At 40.6% G+C, this 21,374-nt stretch overlaps 1 pseudogene; it reads right to left on the minus strand.

Moving 5' to 3' along the window:
- Positions 1 to 7,920: 7,920 nt before the first annotated feature.
- Positions 7,921 to 8,980, minus strand: LOC118654503 (annotated as a pseudogene).
- Between the last annotated feature and the right edge of the window lie 12,394 nt (positions 8,981 to 21,374).

Genomic DNA, 21,374 nt, shown 5'->3' on the forward strand with positions numbered 1-21,374 from the left:
TAATATTATCCTGGGTGCAAGAAGCCAGAAGAAAAAACCAATGCATGCTCTATGGTTTTGTATTCATAAGATTCTAGAATATGCAAACTAATATACTTTTGTGAGCAATAGATATGTTCATTATATTGATTGTGGTGATGGTTTCACAGATACATGTATCAAAATTTATCAAAATGCCCACAAATTATGTGCAGTTTACTGTATGTCAATTATCAACCTACCTGATTTTTATAAAGAGCAATGCAATGGCACTGAGTATTTGGATGGAGGGTAGGGAAAAAGAGCCACTTGATATGGTCATTCGACAGAGAAGATAAATATAATTTCTTAAAAGGGAGGTAAAATTTGAAGCATTTACAACTATCAAAAGAAGAAAAATGTAAATTCTATATATAACATTGATTTTTAATGTAATATATGCCAAATGTCATAAATATTTTTTTTTATAAAAAATCCTCTGAAGTGTATATCCCTTATAAATCTAATATGATGGACCTACATGGAAAAGCATGCCTGTTATACAATCTAGAGTTACAAATGTGTCACATTTTGTTCTCAAACCATTTGGATCTCTGTCTTTACTACATAATTAGTTAAGAAGGGAAGATTTGGCGGTATCTCCTTAAAAGACCAATTAAATCTTTGAAATTGGGCCAGATCAAACTCTTAGGCATGGCTCTGCCTCCCACTAGTGCTAAGTGCTTTCCTCACAATATCCATTCAAAACAGTTATTATTTTATTGACTTTTTTAAAATTTATTTTTTTAATATATTTTTTTTATTGATTTTTTACAGAGAGTAAGGGAGAGAGATAGAGAGTCAGAAACATCGATGAGAGAGAAACATCGACCAGCTGCCTCCTGCACACCTCCCACTGGGGATGTGCCCGCAACCAAGGTACATGCCCTTGACTGGAATTGAACCTGGGACCTTTCAGTCCACAGGCCGACACTCCAAAACAGTTATTATTGTCTCCATTTTGCAGATAGGAAAACTGAGGCTCAGTAATTTCCTCTGGTTTATTCAGTTGCACCAGAAAGCATCATCAAGCTCTGTATAAAATAGGTAAGATGATAAAGTCTAGGATATTTACACAAAGAGCATGAGAGTTAATGTTCACTGAAGATCAGGTCATGTCATAGGCTCTTTACTCATGTGATTATCCTATATAATAAAAGCCTAATATGGAAATTGACCAAACAAGGACTGACCTGCGGAACAACAGGTCACTATGACACACACTGATCACCAGGGTACAGAGACTCAATGCAGGAGATGCCCCCAGCCCGCAAGTCCCAGTCCAGCGAAGGTGGGTGTGAGCGGGGTGCCTCCTGATCACCCTGCCAGTTTCCCCACAGAGGGAGGCGAACTTCAGTGGTGGGGGGCGGGGCCGGTGAGAGGGTGGCTCCAGGCCGACCAAGGTGGGTGCCATCACCCCACAGATTGGCCCTGATCGCTGGCCAGGCCTAGGGACCCTACCCATGAATGAATTTTGTGCACTGGGCCTCTAATATTTAATAATGGTGAAAACTCTGAGGGTTGATTTTATCATTTCAAAATTTCATATGGGGAAACCAAGCCAGAAATGGATCAGTTCTGATGAGTCACTGAGGAGCTGGGGGTGGATTACAAAGATGATAATACCATAAACAAGCCCAGACAGACAGATGCATTTCCGAAGCAGAAGAGATAGAAACCAAGGAGACTGCAGAGGTGCAAAGCTTGTATCCTGGAGTCCAGAGACAATTTGCCAAAAAAGATAGTTTAGTTGTAGCTGCTGTTTATTTTTGTTTAAGGCCCTTGAGGTCATTCTCCTCTATTTCCTAAGGAAATAGTGGTGATTTATGACAAATTCTAATAGACTCATGGAGATAAATCTGTGATTGGGCCTTGACCAACCTTCATGTCCTTCTCTGAGTCCCTTACCACGAAGTTCTACTAAAACCCAGAACAGAAAAACCCCTGTTTAATATTCACTTGATCCGTTACCCAATGGTAAATTATTTGTACACAGGAATTCCAATGTATTGGCTTTATATAATTTTTAGCTTAAAGACCAATAAAAGATATAAAATCTTTGAAAAAAGATCCCAAGTGAATTTTACCTTACTTCTTCAGTTGGAAGATCAAAACCTTGATTTCCATAATGATAAAGTTTGCACTTAGCAATAAGAATTGATAACATATTAAAGGGAGTTCTCTTTGCCTGAGAGATTTGAGGCAAAAAAATAAAGTTCTTTGGATCTGGTTTTGTTATTTTTTTATGTATTTATTTTTTTAATTCTTTATTGTCTTAAATATTACATGAGTCTCCTTTTTCCCCCATTGACTTCTCCCCCACTGCCCCTTCCCCCAAGCACAAGCCCTCATGCCCCCTACTGTCTGTGTCCATTGGTTTTGCTCATCTGCATGCATACAAGTCCTCTGGTTGATCTCTTACCCACCACCCCCCGCCTTCCCTCCTAGGTTGGACAGTATGTTCGATGCTTCTATGAATCTGGTTCTATTTTGGTTCCTCAGTTTATGTTGTTCATTATATTCCACAAATGAGTGAGATCCTGTGATATTTATCTTTCTCTGACTGGCTTATTTTGCTTAGCATGATGCTCTCCAGTTACATCCATGCTGTTGCAAATGGTAAGAGTTCCTTCTTTTTTACAGCAGTGTAGTATTCCATCGTGTAGATGTACCACAGTTTTCTAATCCATTCATCTACTGATGGGCACTTAGGCTGTTTCCAGATCTTCACTATGGTGAATTGTGCTGCTATGAACATAGGGGTGCATATATCCTTCTGATTGGTGTTTCTATTTTCTTGGGATATATTCCTAGAAGTGGGATCACTGGGTCAAATGGGAGTTCCATTTTTAATTTTTTGAGGAAACTCCATACTGTTCTCCACAGTGGCTGCACCAGTCTGCGTTCCCACCAGCAGTGCACAAAGGTTCCTTTTTCTCTGCATCCTCGCCAGCACTTGTCCTTTGTTGATTTGTTGATGATAGCCATTCTGACAGGTCTGAGATGGTATCTCATTATTGTTTTGATTTGCATCTCTCGAATGATTCGTGACTTTGAGCATGTTTTCTTATGTCTCTGGGCCTTCTTTATGTTCTCCTTCGAAAAGTGTCTATTTAGGTCCTTTGCCCATTTTTTTTATTGTATTGTTTATCTTCATTTTGTTAAGTTGTATGAATGAGTTCCCTGTAAATTTTGGAGATTAAACCCTTATTGGAGATAACATAGGCAAATATGTTCTCCCATGCAGTGGGCCTTCTTGTTGTTTTGTTGATGGTTTCTTTTGCTGTGCAGAAGCTTTTTATTTTGATGTAGTCCCATTTGTTTATTTCCTCTTTAGTTTCCATTGCCCTAGGAGCTGTATTGGTAAAGATATTACTATGACAAATGTTTGCTATTTTGCTGCCAATGGCTTCTTCCAAGATTTTCATGGCTTCCTGCCTTACATTGAAGTCCTTTATCCATTTTGAGTTTATTTTTGTGTATGGTGTAAGTTGGTGGTCTAGTTTCATTTTTTGCATGTATCTGTCCAATTTTCCCAACACCATTTATTGAAGAGACTGTCTTGACTCCAATGTATGCTCTTACCTCCTTTGTCAAATATTAATTGAGCATAATGACTTGGGTCAATTTCTGGGTTCTCTGTTCTGTTCCATTGGTCTCTTTGTCTGTCATATGCCAGTACTAGGCAGTTTTGAGAGCAGTGGCTTTGTAATATAGCTTGATATCTGTTATTGTGATCCCTCCAACTTTGTTCTTTTTTCTCAGAATTGCTGCAGCTATTTGGGGTCTATTTTTATTCCAGATGAATTTTTGGAGAGTTCGTTCTAGATCTTTGAAGTATGCCATTGGTAATTTAATGGGGATTGCATTGAATCTATAGATTGCTTTGGGTAGTATGGACATTTTAATGATGTTGATTCTACAAACCCGTGAACATGGTATATTCTTCCATTTGTTTATGTCTTCCTCTATCTCTTTGTTTTAGCATCCTGTAATTTTCTGAGTACAAGTGCTTTACCTCCTTGGTTAAATTTATTCCTGGGTTCCTTAATTTTTGTGTTGTAATGGTAAATGGGATTATTTTTTTAGTTTCTCTTTCTGTGAGTTCATTATTGGTGTATAAAAAAGCCATAGATATCTGGGGGTTAATTTTGTATCCTGCTACGTTGCCGAATTTATTTATTAAGTCTACTAGTTTTTTGATGGAGTCTTTAGGGTTTTCTAAGTACAATATTATGTCATCTGCGAATAAGGACAGTTTTACTTCTTCTTTTCCAATTTGGATGCCTTTTATTTCTTCTTCTTGTCTGATCGCTTTGGATAACACTTCCAGAACTATGTCCAACAGGAGTGGTGAGAGTGGGCATCCTGTCTCTTTCCTGTTCTTAGGGGAAATGGTTTTAGTTTTTGCCCATTGAGTATGATATTTGCTGTAGCTTTGTCATATAAGACTTTTATTATGTTGAGGTATGATCCTTCTATTCCCACTTTGTTGAGAGTTTTTATCAGGAAAGGGCACTGAATTTTGTCAAATGCCTTTTCTGCATCAATTGATATGATTGTGTGATTTTCGTCTCTCTCAATTTGTTTATGTGATGTATCACGTTTATTGATTTGCGGATATTGTACCAGCCTTGCATCCCTGGGATAAAACCCACTTGGTCATGGTGTATGATCTTTCTAATGTAATGCTGGATCCGATTTGCTAGAATTTTGTTGAGGATTTTAGCATCTATGTTCATCAGGGATATTGGCCTGTAATTCTCTTTCTTTGTAGTGTATCTGGTTTTGGGATTAGGGTAATGCTGGCTTCATAGAAAGAGTGAAGAAGTGTGCCTTCCTCTTGAATTTTTTGGAATAGTCTGAAAAGGATAGTTTTTAGTTCTTGGAATGTTTGGTAAAACTCCCCTAATAAGCCATCTGGCCCCTAGCTTTTGTTTGCAGGAAGTTTTTTGATGACTGCTCCAATTTCCTCCTTAGTTATTGGCCTGTTGAGTTTTTTTTTATTCTTCTTGATTGAATTTTGGAAGGTTGTATCTTTCTAAGAACATGTCCATTTCCTCTAGGTTGTTAAGTTTGTTGGAATAGAGTTGTCCATAGTATTTTTTCATAATTGTTTGTATTTCTGTAGGGTCTGTTGTTATTTCACGTCTTTCATTTCTGATTTTGTTTATTTGGGTCCTCTCTCTTTGTTTCTTGGTGAGCCTGGCTAGAGGTTCATCAATCATTTTTATCCTTTCCAAGAACCAGCTCTTGGTTTCATTGATCTTTTTTTGTTTGTTTGTTTTGTTGTGTTTTGTTGTGGGTTTTTGTTTTTTTTTTTGGGTCTCTATGTCATTTAGTTCTGCTCTGATCTTTATTATCTCATTCCTTCTTAACTCTGGACTTTTCTTATTGCTCTCTTTCTAGTTCTTTGTAGTAGAGTTAGATAATTTATTACCATTTTTTCTTTTCTTTTCTTTTCTTTCTTTCTTTCTTTCTTTCTTTCTTTCTTTCTTTTTTTTTTTTTTTTTTTTGAGGTAGGCCTGTAATGCTAGGAACTTCCCTTTTTTTAAGCCTTCCTGAAATTATCCTAATTTGAATGTGCCATGTGTTTCTGGCTGGGACTCTGGCTGATATACACTGTTATTGAGTAATAGAGGTGGGATTGAAACCCAGACCTAGTCTGGCGTCAAAGTCCATGTTCTTACTACTACACTTTTCTTATACTCTGACATCCTAACCAGAGCAGATCCAAAGGAAACACCCCACCTCATTTCAATTCAACAAACATCAGCAGAGCATCTACCATGAGTTAGGAATCATGACAAATTGCTGAACCTTTCTGAGTCTCCTTTATCTATTTCTATGAAGTATGAATAGAATTATCTACCTAAATTGTAAGGTTGGTCTTAGGATAATGTAATATTCTCTATAAAATGCGACAGGAAAAGTATGTTACTCTTTTTTTCCCCTCAGTCTTCTACAATTCCTGGTCCATGGCAGGACTCAAATAAATGTTATTTGAATGGTTGAATACCTGGATGGACAAATGAATGGATGGATGGAACATACCTGGGTTTTGTACATTTAGACATGCTAGAGATGTGTAATATGTTAACTCCTCTTCAAGTGAAATTTGAGCATTCAAAGGGCAAATGATTTCCCAACTCCTGTTGGGGGCATTTTTCCTTCCACTTTAAGATTTAGAAGGTTGGGAAAGGATGAAGTCTAAATCTGCTGTCCTTGCCCAAGGATCACCCTCCTGAAAATAAATGGACCAAGTCTGTACTTATGCAAAACACTTTATATCTATTTTAAAAGCATCAATTGAACTTTTTACAGATACTTGAGAAAAGACTCAAAATGTGTTCAAACATTCAATAACTTTCAAGGCAGAATTTTAATGAATTACTATAAATGCAAATTGATCAGGAGCATATAGATTTAATTTATCCTTAAGGACATGCATTTAAACATTTAAGGGGAAAATGTGTCTTTTGAAACATATTATGGATTATGTCCAGTGTACACATTTAAAACATATTTTCAAATTTTATATGAATCTAGATCTCTGATATGCTCACGCAGTCTTCATCTAGAGATACAGATGAAAAGTAATTTTTATTTATTTATTTTTGGAAAGTTATTTTTAGTTTAAAAATGGAATTCTCAAAAGAAGCTGAAAATTGGAAGGCCAGCACTTGAGTCCCAGACTAACCATTTATTTTGTGAGCTTGGTAAAGCTGTTTACCTCTTGAGACTGTTTCTCTCTTGTGAAAACCAGATAATACCTTGTGTACTCTGCCTGCTTTTTGTTAGGATCAGATGCGATGATTTATGCCAAAACTTGGTGGTTGGTAAATTAAACAATTATTTGGTGCCATGTACACAGTAGACACTTTATAAATGTATAATATTTTCTCTTCACCTAAATATTTATTTTAATTAAGAAATACATGACTTACTTCCTTTTTCTTTGTGCTTCCCTTTTATCATCACACACACAGTTTACAGTTCACTTAATTCTCGCCAATTTGGCTAAACTACACATGGGTGCTTGTTGCTGGTTTTTTGCATTAGTTTTCCACAGACTCTGAGATTCTTTGGAAGAAGCACTAATCGAGCTTTATTCAATTAACATGAAGAATTTGCGTTTTTATCCTGCTAGTGTAGCTTATCTATATATATAAAAGCCTAAGCGACCGAACAACCAAACAACCAGTCGCTATGATGTGCACTGACCACCAGGGGGCAGATGCTCAACACAGGAGTTGACCCCTAGTGGTCAGTGCGCTCCCATAGCCAACCTCCTGTGGCCCCTCCCCCAGGCTGGCCCCGATTGCCCTGATGGCTGGCCAAGCCAAGGGACCCACCCATCCACGAATTGGTGTACCAGGCCTCTAGTTAAAATATATTCTATGAATAATTTAGCTGATCAGCTCTGGCCCGGGCAGGAGAAACTGTGCCTGTCCCAAACTGCACCAACCTGTTCAAGGGCATTTACCTGGTGCCGTGTTTATTTATCTTTGCTGTTTCAGTAGCTTTGACTTAAAGTAACCTCAGGTGTGGAAGGCAGCCATTCAGGAATTCCAGAAGCTGTTCTCTCTAGCTCACTTTGTTCCCTGACCCCAAAGACAAAATTTGTGGTCATTTATTTTATTTTATTTTTGCTTGTATCTCTACCACATCTGAACTCTTTTTTTATTTTTTACTGTGTCCCGGGTTTCTTTATTAAAATCAGTGATAGGGGATTAAAATCAAGAGCATCACTGAACTTCACCTTCCTGCCAACCATCTCCCCAAAATCCTGCCCCCACACCATTTGTGCTCCTAATTCTGTAGTGAAAGGAACTTGATCCCAAAGCCCTGGGACAATCTCGGGTTTTTTCCCTTGCTCCCCGGCCTGGGAAGTCAGGCAGCTCAGTTTGAGTGCATGGGAGAGCCCAGAGTGGTGACGGGCACAGCAGGAAAGGCCTCACCCTCAGGGAACTGGACCGTGGAGTACAGCGTAGTGAAGTGAGGGCCCGCATAGCCTGGGCCAAAGTGGGGCCCTGGGGCCACAGGAAAGGATACTGGTCCCCCTGAGAAAGGAGGCCCGGGAGCCTCAAAATCCTCTTTTGAGAATAGTCACTGCTCCATCGTTTGCCCTTCTGGCGATGGCTGCAGAACCGCACTCGGACCACGTCCTTCGCCAGCCCGAGCTGCTGGGCGATGTGGCTGATCTGCTGCAGGGCGGGCTTCGGGCACTGCAGGAACATGCTCTCCAGGTTGCCCTTCACTCGGGTCTCCATACTCGTCCGCCTTCTCTTTTGGGCCTGCAGCAGGGTCTCTGGTTTGCGTATCTCCTGCAGGTTCTCGTTGTTGTCAGCTCCCTCCACCCACTTCTGCAGCAGGGGCCAGAGCTTCACCTGTTCTTCAAACTGAGCTGCAGAGCCTCAAAGCACAGATGGTCGTTTGGCTGAACACCTTGCCAAAGAGAACGCCCAGGGTAAGCCCCACATCGGCCTGGGTGTACCCCAGAGTGATCCTCTTCTGCTTCAGGAGCTTGGCGAATTGCTCCATGTCCTTCTGCAGAGCTCTCATGCTCTCCTCCTCAGGGTTGGGCTCCAACTTCTTCTTGTCCAGCTTCAGGGCCCCAGGCAGGACAGCACAGGGCTCAGGGGAGGCCCCCTCGGAGTTCCTCTCCACCCTGGCTCCTGCCTCGTCCTCATGCTAGGGGGCCTCCAGGCTGCCTTGGGGTGCCAGCCCCACTCCAGCCTGAGGTCCACAGTAGGCCATCCCCCTGCAGAACTCATATGGCGGGGGGTATAGGGGGAAGCCCTGGGTGCAAGCCCCAGATAGATGGCAGACCCGCCGGAGGGCCCTGGAAGCCCAGCCAGGTCGGAGGGTCAACCCAGCCTGGCTCCCGCCCTCCTTGCCCATCGCCTCCACCACCTGGTGAGGGTGAGAAGGCAAAGTTGGAAGCCAGGGGTCCTGCCATGGGAAGGATGGCACCCCAAGCCGGGGGCCTGGTGGAAGGAACTGAACTCTTTTAAAGAGACATTTGTAACTTTTTATTTTAAATTTAGATATAGAGAAATAATTTTAGATATAGAGAAATATTGCAATAATAATAAAAAAGAAGCCTCTTGCTCTTCACCCAGCTTCCACTAATGTTAACATCTTATATGCCAACTAGAGGCCCAGTGCATGAAATTTGTGAACTGGCGGGGGGTGGTCTCTCAGCCCAGATTGCAAGAAGGCACAGGCCAGGCCAAGGGACCCCGTCGGTGCAGGATCAGGCCAGGGAGAGACCGTGGGAGGGCTCCAGGGTGTGTCCTGCCAGTCTGCTCAGTCCCTGATGGGCCGGACCCAGCAGCAAGCTAACCTACCAGTGAGAGCATCTACCCCCTTGTGGTCAGTACACAGCATAGTGAGTGGTTGAGTGGCCTTAGCATATCATTAGCATATTACACTTTGATTGGTTGAATGGCTGACCAGACAACCAGACACTTAGCATATTAGGCTTTTATTATATAGGATAGTACAGTTGCCAAAAATAAGATAGTGGTGTTGGCACAATATTAACTAAATTATACACTTTATTTTTATTTCACCAGTTTTTCCACTAACGAACATTATCTGTTCCAGAATACAAATGAATGCACCAAATTTTACTTAGTCATAATTTCTCCAAAGTCTTCTCCATTCTGTGACATTTCTTCACTCTTTCCTTGTTCTTTATAACCTTGACCCTTTGGTCAATTACTTTGTAGAATGTCTTCCAATTTGAGTTTTTATGATGTATTGTCATGATTGTATTAAGGATATGCATTTTTGACAAGAGGACCACAGAAGTGATGTTGTGCTCTTCTCAATACATCATATCAGAGGATACATGACAGCAGTATGTCTTTTGACTGGTGATGTTAACCTTGATCAGTTGAATAAGGTGGTGCCTGCTGAATTTCTTTACTATAAAATTAATAAATGTCTTGGGAGAGATACTTTTAAGGTATGGAAATACTCAGTTTCTCCTCAAATGGTTGTTGACTACTTTTGGCATTCATTAGTAGATAGCTTGTCTTTAAAAATTACTACCGTGATGTTCTACTGGTGGTTGTGTATTTTCCTCATATAATTTTTGGGAAGACACAAACACTTAGTCCAGGGGTGGGGAACGTCTGGCCTGTGAAATCACTTGGTCTGGCCATGCCAAGGCATTAGGGGTGAGTAAATTAAATATCTGACCTATTATAGCAGGCTAATTTTTAAGTGGATAATTTTGTATGGCCTGTGAATGATATTATATACCCAAATGGCCCTTGGCAGAAAAAAGGTTCCCCACCCCTGATTTAGTCTATAGCACTGGCTAACTCAGGGGTGGGCAAACTTTTTGACTCGAGGGCCACAATGGGTTCTTAAACTGGACCGGAGGGCCGGAACAAAAGCATGGATGGAGTGTTTGTGTGAACTAATAGAAATTCAAAGTAAACATCATTACATAAAAGGGTACGGTCTTTTTTTTTTAGTTTTATTCATTTCAAACGGGCCGGATCCGGCCCGCGGGCCGTAGTTTGCCCACGGCCCAAATATTTAAAGAAATAATATGACCTTTTCACAAAATCTTTTCAAAGATAGAAGAGGAGGGGACTTCCCAACTCATTCTATTATAATATTATTACCCTGATACTAAAGTCAGATAAAGATATCTCAAGAATAAAACCACAGGATCCATTGATTAATTTAATACAACATAATAGAAAAAAAGATTAAAACCATATGATCATTTGAATAGGTGTAGAAAAATCATTTGACAAAATCCAACAACCTTTGATGATAAAAACAAAAAGCCACAACACTTAACAAACAAGGAATGAAAGGAAACTTCTTCAAAATGATAAAAAGCATCTATTACAAACCCACAGCTAATATCATACTTAATTGCAAAAGACTGAATGTTTTTCCCCTAAGATCAGAAAGAAGACAATAATGTCTGTTCACACCCCTTCCATTCAACACTGTAATGGAGGCAAGGAAATGAAACAAAAGGCATCCAGTTTGGAAAGGAAAACATAAAACCATCAATTTTCTCAGATAACGAACTTATATATAGAAAATTCTAAGGAATCCATTACAATTATTAGAACTAATAAGTTTTGCAAGTTTCTAAGAAAGAAGATTAATAAACAAAAGACCAATTGTATTTCTATATGCTAGAAATAAATAATCTAAAATTAAGAAAAATTCCATTTAAAATAGTATCAAAAAGAATAAAGTACTTAAGAATAAATTTAGCAAAAGAGAAAATTAAAAGCATTGAAAAAACTAAAAACCTTTGAAAACTAAAAAACATTGCTGAAAGAAAATAAGATATAAATAAATGGAAAGACATCCCATGTTTATGGACCAGAAGACTATTGTTACAATGTCAATACCAAAATTATCCATAGATTTAATATAATTTCCAAGGAAATTTCAGCTGGCTTCATTCCCTAAATTTGCAAACTGATCCAAAAATCCATATGGAAATTCAAGAAACACAGAATAGCTAAAACAATCATGAAAAAGAACATAGTTTGAAGAGTCATACTTCCTGACTCCAAAATGCTAAAAAACAATAGTAATTAAGACAGTGTGGCATAAGGATAGACATATAGGTCAATAAAATAGAATTGATACTCTGGAGATAAATCCTCATATTTATGGTTGACTAGAATATGAAGAAATTGGAATCCTCATACACTGCTGATAAGAGCGTAAAATGGTGCGACTGAGAACCTGGAAATAAATCTTCACGTTTATAGTCAATTGACTTTCAACAAGTGTGACAAGACAAGTCAATGAGGAAAAATAGTCTTTGGAAAACAGTCTTATAGTTTATCAAAATGCTGAACATAGAGTTATCATATGACCCAGCAATTCCACATAAAAATTTGAATATTCATAGCATAAATGTTTAATTTTGATATCTTAGAGGATTTTTGATAAATCATTCTATGATTGGTTTCTAGTTTAATTTTATTATCATCATAGGACATACTTTGTATGATTTCTTTAATATTAAACATGCTCTTTGATTTTTGACACAAGATATGGCCTATCTTTGGGAATGTTCCATGAGTACTTGAAACGAATATGGATTCTTATTGGTTTGCATTCTCTATAAATGACATTAAGTCAGGTTGTTTGATATTGTTCAGTTACTCTGTGCTCTTAGTGACTTTCTTGGTACTTGTTCTACCAATATACTGGTAGTATTGAATTCCAGCCATATATTTTGAAACTCTGTTTTTAGGTGCATGCAAATATAAAATTGCTATGTCTTATTAAAGAATCTGCCTCTTAATTATTATGTAATGTTCCCCTTTACCTCTGATAATGTTACTTTTTCTGAAATTTACTTTGTCTGATAGTGATATAGCTACCAGCGTCTTTATTTATAGTGTTTACATCATACATCTTTTTTTCATTATTTTATTTTATTTATATCTTTCTATTTTAAGTGGATTTATTGTAGCAGCGTATAGTTGGGTGTTGCTTTTTTAGCAGTCCATCGCCTTAACCACTCGGCCACCTCGTCCCACGCAGGTGTTGCTTTTTTAAATCCAATATGACTGTCTTTTATTTAGAGTGTTTAAACATTCTCATTTAATGTGATTATTAATACAGTTGGATTAAAATCTACCATCTTGCTAGTTTTTCTACTTGTTCAACTTGTCTCATAAAGTGGTAATTCTCCTTCATTTTTGAAGGTATTTTGTGGTCTTTAGAAATTCTGGATTAAAAGACTTGCTTTTCTTTCTGCAGTTTAAAGTTCTCATGCACTGTCTTCTGGTTTGCATGGTTTCTGACAAGAAGTCTACAGTAGTTTTTATCCTTCTTCCTCTGCATGTGATTCACCTTTTTTTCCTCTGGATGCCTCAAGATTTTCTTTTTGTATTTTGTTTTCATCAATTTTATGACTTTACATCTAGGTGGGTGTTTGGGGGTAGATTTTCTTATTCGGTAGTTATCTTTATTGTTGTCCTAAATTTCTTGGATCTGTAGTTTAGTGTTTGTCATTAACTCTTGAAATTTTTCAGCTATTATTTCTTCTTCCCCATTCTCTTTATCTTTTCCTTCTGGGATTCCAATTGTGTGTATGTTAGACTACCTGCTGTTGTTCCATAGGTCTTGAATGCTCTTATCTCTTTTCTTTTCTATTTTTTTTCACACACATTTCTCTTTGTGTTTACCTTTGATCATTTCTATTGACCTAGCTTCAAATTCACTGCTTCTTTCCTTGGCTGTGTCAGCTAATGAGTCAGCCAGAGATGTTCTTCACGTGTTACTGTGCTTTTCATTTGATGTGTCCTTATAGGTTTTATCTCCCTGTGGAAATGTCCCACCTGGTTATGCATGTTGTCCACCTATACCACTAGGGCCTTTAGCATATTACTTATGTCTACATGTTATTCAACATCTGTGTTATCTCTGTATCTAGTTATGTTGATTTCTTTGTCTCTTGAAAGTGTTTCTTATTCTTTTCTGTATGCTTCATTTTGTGTAGTAAAGACAAAAGTAAATAGTTTTTATGCCTGGAAATGGTTATGCCTTTCCTTTCACTAAGCCTTTAGCATGGAGGTCTGAGTTAATCTTGTCACAAATTAAGCTGGGTTTGAGGTTTGTTGTTGCTTTAGTGTACCTTCAGTGCAATGCAGAGTTGAAATTCCTCTAACAATACGTGGTGTTTAGGCTGGAGCCTAGCTTTTAGAGGGATTTTTTTTCAGTATCATATCAGCTTTATGTTTTCCTTTCTTAAATATATATTTTTATTGATTTCAGAGAGGAAGGGAGAGAGAGGTAGAAACATAAATGATGAGAGAGAATTATTGATCAGCTACCTCCTGCATGCCCCACACTGGGAATGGAGCCCACAACCCAGGAATGTGCCCTGACCAGGAATAGAACCATGACCTCCATGCCAGCTGGGCTATGTTTTCCTTTTAACTGTGACTATCTCCACAGTCTTGCAACTCTTCTGGCAGTAGTCCACTATTACTTGTTACTTAACATTTGTTAGGTGGTTGTAGGAAAGCATGGGAATGGGCTATCTATTCTTCTGATTAAACCTCAGTTTTAGGCAGATGCTCTGTCCCAGGATCTCTGGTATGTGGCCTTTTTAGTGCTCCAGTATCTACCCCATATATATTTCAGGGCCCTATACCCATTGCTGCTCTTCCCTCAGGGGTATAGGTTTCTTTTATTCTGGTCTCTACTCCCAGTTTCAACAGGTTTTCAACAATGCTCTATGACAACAGTGACTATTATGCCCTTCCTTTGTAGATTAAGGTTTTTATTCCATAGAGGATATAGTGGGGAAGGTCTAGGCAGAGTTTCCTGCCATTTGTACAATGGCTGGTATTCTCTCCAAGGACTTCAACATGAGGGATGCTTTCTCAGCACTCTCAGCAAGTGGGATCCATGGAGAAAAGCTTGCCTTATATCTGCATCAAGGAACTTCTGCCCCAGGTAAATATCCTGTCTCCAAAATGTCTGCCTCTCCTTTAATTTCAGGCTACTTGGTTATCCTGCTACTCAGTTCTCTCAAGAAAATGTATGTACACCCAATTTTTCTGGTCTTTTGTATTGTATAGGTGGGAAGGACTCTCTTCATCTTTATCATTCCCTGTATTGAAATCAGAAATTCATCAGGGAGACGTTCAAAAGCAATTTTCAACTACCTTCATAGCAAAGAGGTTACTCTACCAAGGGCCATAGGGTTGCAGCTCCAATGGCATGGCTACAGATGATTGTTCAGATCTGAACCTTTGTCAAAGGTAAGATGATATTTAACATTATATCCTGGGAAAAGCTTTATAGCATTTTCTCATCTACCCTTTAAGCTGGCAGAAAATTCCCTGTGTCTCTAGTCTAGTCCCTTCCATAACCAATCACTCAATAACAAGAAGGTGAAAATTTGATGTAATTGTAAATTCTCATTGTGTTTGTGCATTTTATTTAGTCCATTGCATCCTGAGGTCTGTATCATCTTTAATCCCAAGGCAAATAGAGAATTAATCCTTAAATAATTGATAGTTATAAGCAAACAAGAGCTGCTTGGGTGCCTTTTGCCACTATGCCTTCAAACAACTGCAGCTATAGATCCAGCCTATACTCACTGAATCCAGCAGTCAAAGCCAGACCCTCATTTCAGTTACAGGCTAACTGTTCTTCCCTCAAAACCTAGTGACCTCCTGGTGGTTCCCAAATCTGGCTTTATACAGACATTACTTAGTGCACCTACACCAGAGATTCTGAGACAGTATATCTCATGCAATAAATCTGTGTTTTTGACAAGTTTTCCAGCTGATTCTGATGCAGCTGGTTTGTCTTTAGAACCAGGAAAGCTGGGGATGCAGTCTGGATCCTTAGTTCTTGATTCTTTAGATGGTGTGTAAACCACAGGCAGGGTTACACTGATGAGACATTAGTACCCACAGGGTCTGTGACTCTTTTTTTAGCCACACATTTTAAATTCCTTAGCATTGGCATCTGACCATTTATTACTAGGAGTTCGTGGGCTTCAACCCCACTCCAGCCAACACTCTATCATGAGGTGTGTCGTTGCCTAACATTTTGCCAAGACCTGGGTGTGAAGGCAGCCTACACGATAGCCCCTGAAGACCCTTGACTCCTGATATTCAGTTTTGTAGTCCACTCTCAAATTTGTGCCATGGTTCATCTTTGTGACAAGTAGCATGTGGCAGAAATGATGGTATGTCACTTTCAATATCCTATCTAATAAAGAGGGAATATGCTAATTGACCCTCACACCATAGCCAAGATGACAGCACCCACAGCCAATAAGAAGGGAATATGCTAATTGACTTCCCTGCCCTCAAAGATGGCGGCACCCACAGCCAATAAGGAGGGAATATACTAATTGATTGCCACACCCTCAAAGATGGTGGTGCTCAAAGCCAATAAGGAGGGAATATGCTAATTGACTGCCATGCCCTCAAAGATGGTGGCGCCCACAGCCACAAGATGGCCGGCAGGGGAGGGCAGTTGTGGGTGACCAGGCCAGCAGCGGAGGGCAGTTGGGGGTGACTGGGCTGGCAGGGGAGGGCAGTTGGGGGTGACTGGGCCGGCAGGGGAGTAGTTAGGCGTCAATCAGGCTGGCAGGGGAGTGGTTAGGGGATGATCAGGCAGGCAGGCAAGTGGTTGGGAGCCAGCAGTCCCAGATTGTGAGAGGGATCCCAGATTGGAGAGGGTGCAGGCTGGGCTGAGGGACATACCTCCCACCCCCGTGCACAAATTTTGTGCACTGGGCCTCTAGTTAGGTTATAAAAGACTGCAGCTTCTGTCTTGGGAACTTTCTCTCAGATTACTCTCTGAGGAAAGCCATGTTGTAAACAGTTCTGCAGAGAGGCCCACATGGCCTATGTTTCATTCTTTCTGTCAACAGTCATATAAGTGAGTTTGAAAGTGAATTCAAGATGACTGTAGTCTTAGTTGACAACTTGACTGCAGCATCCTGAGAGACCCTGACCCAGAGCCATCCAGCAAAGCCTCTCCCAAAATTCAAATCCTCAGAAACTCTGAGATAATCAACGTTTATTGTTTTAACCTTCTAAACTGTGGGGTAATTTGTTCTGCAGCAGTAGATAACTGATACACTGGGTCACACCCACAGATGAATTGAGGAGACAAAAACCAAGGACAGGCCTCTCCTGACTTTAGGAAAGGTTGGTTTTCTAGAAGGCTGCAGACAGATTCCATCTGCTTTCACAAACATGTTCATTTCTTCAGATAGCTTCCCTAGTCCATGCTGACATGAACATCAAGGACAGGGCAGCTTAACTATGTAGTTTCTAAGTACAATGGAATCTGAGGGAAGCCAGGCTCATCACAGCTATCATGTGATTAAAACATCCCTTTCTGATTTCACCTTTTCAAAAGCACCTGATTACCATGGTGATTGACACTATAATAACAGGCAGCCAGTGGGTAAGAAAACAATGAAACTATGTGCTGTACAGAAAACAGGAGACTTGCCCACACATTAGGCCTCTGGCAAGGAAGCTTCCAGGATTCATGGAGTTATGCTGTGAAGGGCAGGAATGTTGGCACTCACAGAAAGCAGGAGGCAAGCAGTTTCTGGTCAGCATAAAGCAGCCAGGTGAAAGGCAACTACTCAAGCAATTGTATAAAGGGAGGCCATTGTGCTGCCTTGATTTGGGCAAACATGGCAGAATAGAATATGCCAGATCATCATAAAACTTCTGGAGTGTAAAACAATGAAGACAAGCTCTAGCCAGTTTGGGTCAGTGGATAGAGCATTGGCCCGTGGACTGAAGGGTCCCAGGTTCAATTCCAGTCAAGAGCATGTACCTCAGTTTCAGGCTCGATCCCTGGTCCCAAGTCATGTGTGCAGGAGGCAACCAATTGATGTCTCTCTCACATCAATATCTCTCTCTCTGTCTCTCCCCCGACCTTCCACTCTCTCTAAAAAAAACCAATGGGAAAATATCCTCGGGTGAGGATTTAAAACAATGAGGACAATTCAAGGCAATTCATGTCAATAAGCACTAAGCATGTACATCTAATCCAGGTACTAATTTGGGGGGATACATGAGACTATTAAAAGGTGTGATTCCTATGCTTAAAAAGCTGACATGCACGCTGTGGAGGTGTGAGGTCTCTGCACTTTAACAAGCCAGGCCATAAAGCAACATAGTCATCCTGGTTATTCTGTTTGTACACCTCTCCCATCTACTTCCCTCTCCAGCTTTCCTTGCCCTGATCTGTGCTGTACAACAGACCATTTCCTGGGCAACTTTGCCTTCTGGCTTTTAGTTGGAATCAGCCAATTGAAGCACTCACAGTAAACTGGAAGATAAGAGGATAGAGAAGAGGTCAGGTAAGGTTTTCCTTGCCCCTGCCCTGCTTTAGGCCACTTTTTGACAGTGGCCGCATCCCCCTGTCTAGAGTTTCTGCTAGGTGGGCCCTACTCCAGGGCTCCAGGTCACACTGGCTTTGGTAACACTTTTCCCTTCCCTTGTCCCAGCAGTCCTTGAGGTAGTCATGGTCTCCTGCTGTTGCTTATCTCTAGAGACTTTGACATCCCTACTTGGTGGCCTTAGCCCAGCCTCTTCTTCCATGTGTAGACCTTTCATTATAGTCTTTTAAACAACCTGAGCTAGATTGTTTCCCAACAAAATCCTGTCCTGACTAATGTAAAAGCTTATTCATTCATTCATTCATTCATTCATTCATTCTATAAGTACTTATTAAGGCTTTTTTATACACCAGGAGCTATGCTAGGCACTGGTGATTCAGGGGCAAACCCAATTTATTCTGAAGCCTGCTATAACAAACATTTTAGTATGGAAGGGAGAAAATAAACATATATATATTTTAGAGGCCCAGTGCATGAAATTCATGCAGGGGGGGGTGGTTCCCCTCAGCCCAACCTGCACCCTCTCCAATCTGGGACATTCCTCTCACAATCTTGGACTGTTGGCTCCTAATCGCTCACCTGCCTGCCGGCCTGGTCACCCCTAACTGCCCCACCCCTGCCAGCCTGATCAACCCTCACTGCCTCTGCATGTCGGCCTGATTGCCCCTAACTGCCCCTGCCCCCACCGGCCTGGTCACCCCTTACTGCCTTCCCTGCTGGCCTGGTCACCCCTTACTGCCCCCCTCTGCTGGCCTGGTCACCCCTAACTGTCTGCCCCTGCCAGCCTGGTCACCCCCAAGTACCCTCCTCTGCCAGCCTGGTTGCCCCCAACTGCCCCCCCTGCTGGCCTGGTTGCCTCAAACTGCCACCCCCCCCCCCCCCCGCCAGCCTGGTCGCCCCACGCAGCCTGCTGTTCAGTCGTTTGGTCATCCCTCACTAACCCCCCTGCTGGCCTGGTTGCCCCACGCAGCCTGCTTGTTCAGTTGTTTGGTCGTCCCTCACTAACCCCCCTGCCAGCCTGGTCATAGGCAGCCATCTTGTGAGGGTGTGAGGGTTAATTTGCATATTACCTCTTTATTATATAAGATATACGTGTGTGTGTGTGTGTGTGTGTGTGTGTGTGTGTGTGTGTGTGTGTATAATCTCAGTCAGTGTAAGGCAGTAAAAATAAAATTAAAGCAGGGCAAAAAAATTGTTAAACTGATAGAGATATGAGAGGAGCTGTTTTAGATAGAACAGTCAAGGAACCTCTAAAAATGTGACATTTCAACAGAGAGATAAATAAATTTAGGGAACAAACCATACAGATATTTAGAGTAAATCTGAAAGGGCACATGGAAAATTATCAGCTCTAGATCAAACCAAGAACATATGCTATACCATCCTTCCACTCTTCACCTCCATGAGTCTTCTCTCCAATCTAAATTTCTCTCTCATCCCCAAATTAAACATTTTTTAAAACACCTAAGTATATCAAATGTAAATAAGGAAAGGGTTAGATTCAGTGACTGGGCCAAGAACAGCCAGATAAAATGCTTTTATACCCTTTAATTGATGGTATGTGTTTTGGGAAAATATTTCTATGTCAAGAAAAAAAGTAGTTAAAGGGACTCAATAGAGGTTGCAGGTTTTATTCAGATGATGCAAATCAAGGAGCACCTCAAAATTAAGTAACTCCCTAAGCTGGAGCAGGTTTGGAAAAGAAAGAGTTTGTGACTTTGATTTTATCCTAAGTTGCAGTTTTTTCTATAACTTCTACAAAATCTGTGCTTGGAATTATTGGGATAGGTTGGTTTTCATGCCCCTGTCTTGGGATCACTGAAGCCATCTCATGTCAGCAGCTGACAGAACAGACATTCTCCCCAAGATGTATCTTTGTAAGCCTTGAGAGTTGTCTGTAAGCTGTCTGATGTCAGTCAAAGTTCAGGGGATTGGGACATAGAAAATGAAAAAAAAAAAATGGAAAAGAGAAGAGAGAGAGAAAGGGAATGGAAGTAAAGGTCTCAATAGGCAAAAGTAGGGTCTGCTTTAATTCTTTTATAGTTCCTCTTCTTGGCCAAAATAAATAACTTTCATCTCCAGGCAATCTTTTGGGAGAGAAAACAAAATTTCAGGGATATACAAGGTTCAGGAATTGAGTCAGAAGTCTCTCAGAGTGGGCTGGAGGAACAGTTTGTTCTTTGGTCTTCTGTCATTCATCATAGCTTGGACCATCTGCTGGTCTTGGTTAGATGTGATTGGATGCATTTGAGAAGGAGTATGCCTAACAGAAGAAAAAGAAAATGATCGCTAGCCCTTGGGGGAAATTTTATCCCAAGGTTTGTATTCCTGTTGTTAATACCCAGGGAAAGAAGTCCCTTCTCCAAACACCTGATGATGATCTATAAGTCCCAGAGTATAGGACCACATCTTTAACTCAGCAAATATTTTCCTTGGTTTCACAGATGTGTTCACTCAACAAAAAAGTATCAGGAAGTTTGGGGGGAATGTATGTGCAACAATCATTGATAACTGCAAAATTAATAAGCACAAAGCAGTGGGAGAACATAGTTCCATCCAATTGGCTGGCAAAAAACAATAATCAGTGGACATGCGCACACACAAATATGAATCCATTGGGCTTTTTCAGGTGTAAACCACTCCTACTTTTATCTTTGTAGTTTTCCTGGATGAAGCTGGCATAATGATATTCACCCCCTTAAACTGGGTTTGGCAGGTTTCATTACAATAGCTCAGGCTCAGGAATTGAAGATTAGAAACAAATGTTTCCTTTTGGAAAAAGAAAAACAGCCCCCCCCCCCCCTCTTTAGGATGTGAGGCTTTCTCCTATTTCTAGGGCTTATCATATCTAGAGGTGTTATTTCTATGAGGGTTAGCTAAATCTTCATTTTGGTGGCCATTTGGCCTTGTCAAACAGATTCTGTCACCTCCTGATTCTATTAAAAGGCGTGCTAACTGATATAGATAAGAGTTTCTCAATACATGTATCTATCCTTTCAAGGATGTGGTAGATTTTTTCACTATGTCTTGGAGATCAGCCCAAGCCCAGGATTTGAAGATAATTGCAATTGAGATGCTGGATTTGGTTCAGGCCTTCTTGGGAGGGAGCAGGGAAAGTCTAGGTCTAAAGGTGAGAGGGAGCTGAGAAAAGGCAGGAGGTGAAAGGAGGCAGGAAAACAAGGAGGTAGGCCAGAGAGAAATGGGATAAGAGGCAGAATCAGCTAGACAGAGATGAGTCCATTATTATGGAGGGAGAAGGCTGAAGTTATTTAAGAGAGACCTCCACAGATGGGAGTGTGCCTGAATCGTTCTCTTTTTGTTGCTTCCTCTTTTTTAAAAAAATACATTTTATTAATTTTTTACAGAGAGGAGGGGAAAGGGATAGAGAGTTAGAAACATCGATGAGAGAGAAACATTGATCAGCTGCCTCTTGCACGCCCCCCACTGG

The sequence above is a fragment of the Myotis myotis genome, unplaced genomic scaffold (genome assembly GCF_014108235.1).
Source record: "Myotis myotis isolate mMyoMyo1 unplaced genomic scaffold, mMyoMyo1.p scaffold_m19_p_4, whole genome shotgun sequence".
NCBI lineage: Eukaryota > Metazoa > Chordata > Mammalia > Chiroptera > Vespertilionidae > Myotis > Myotis myotis.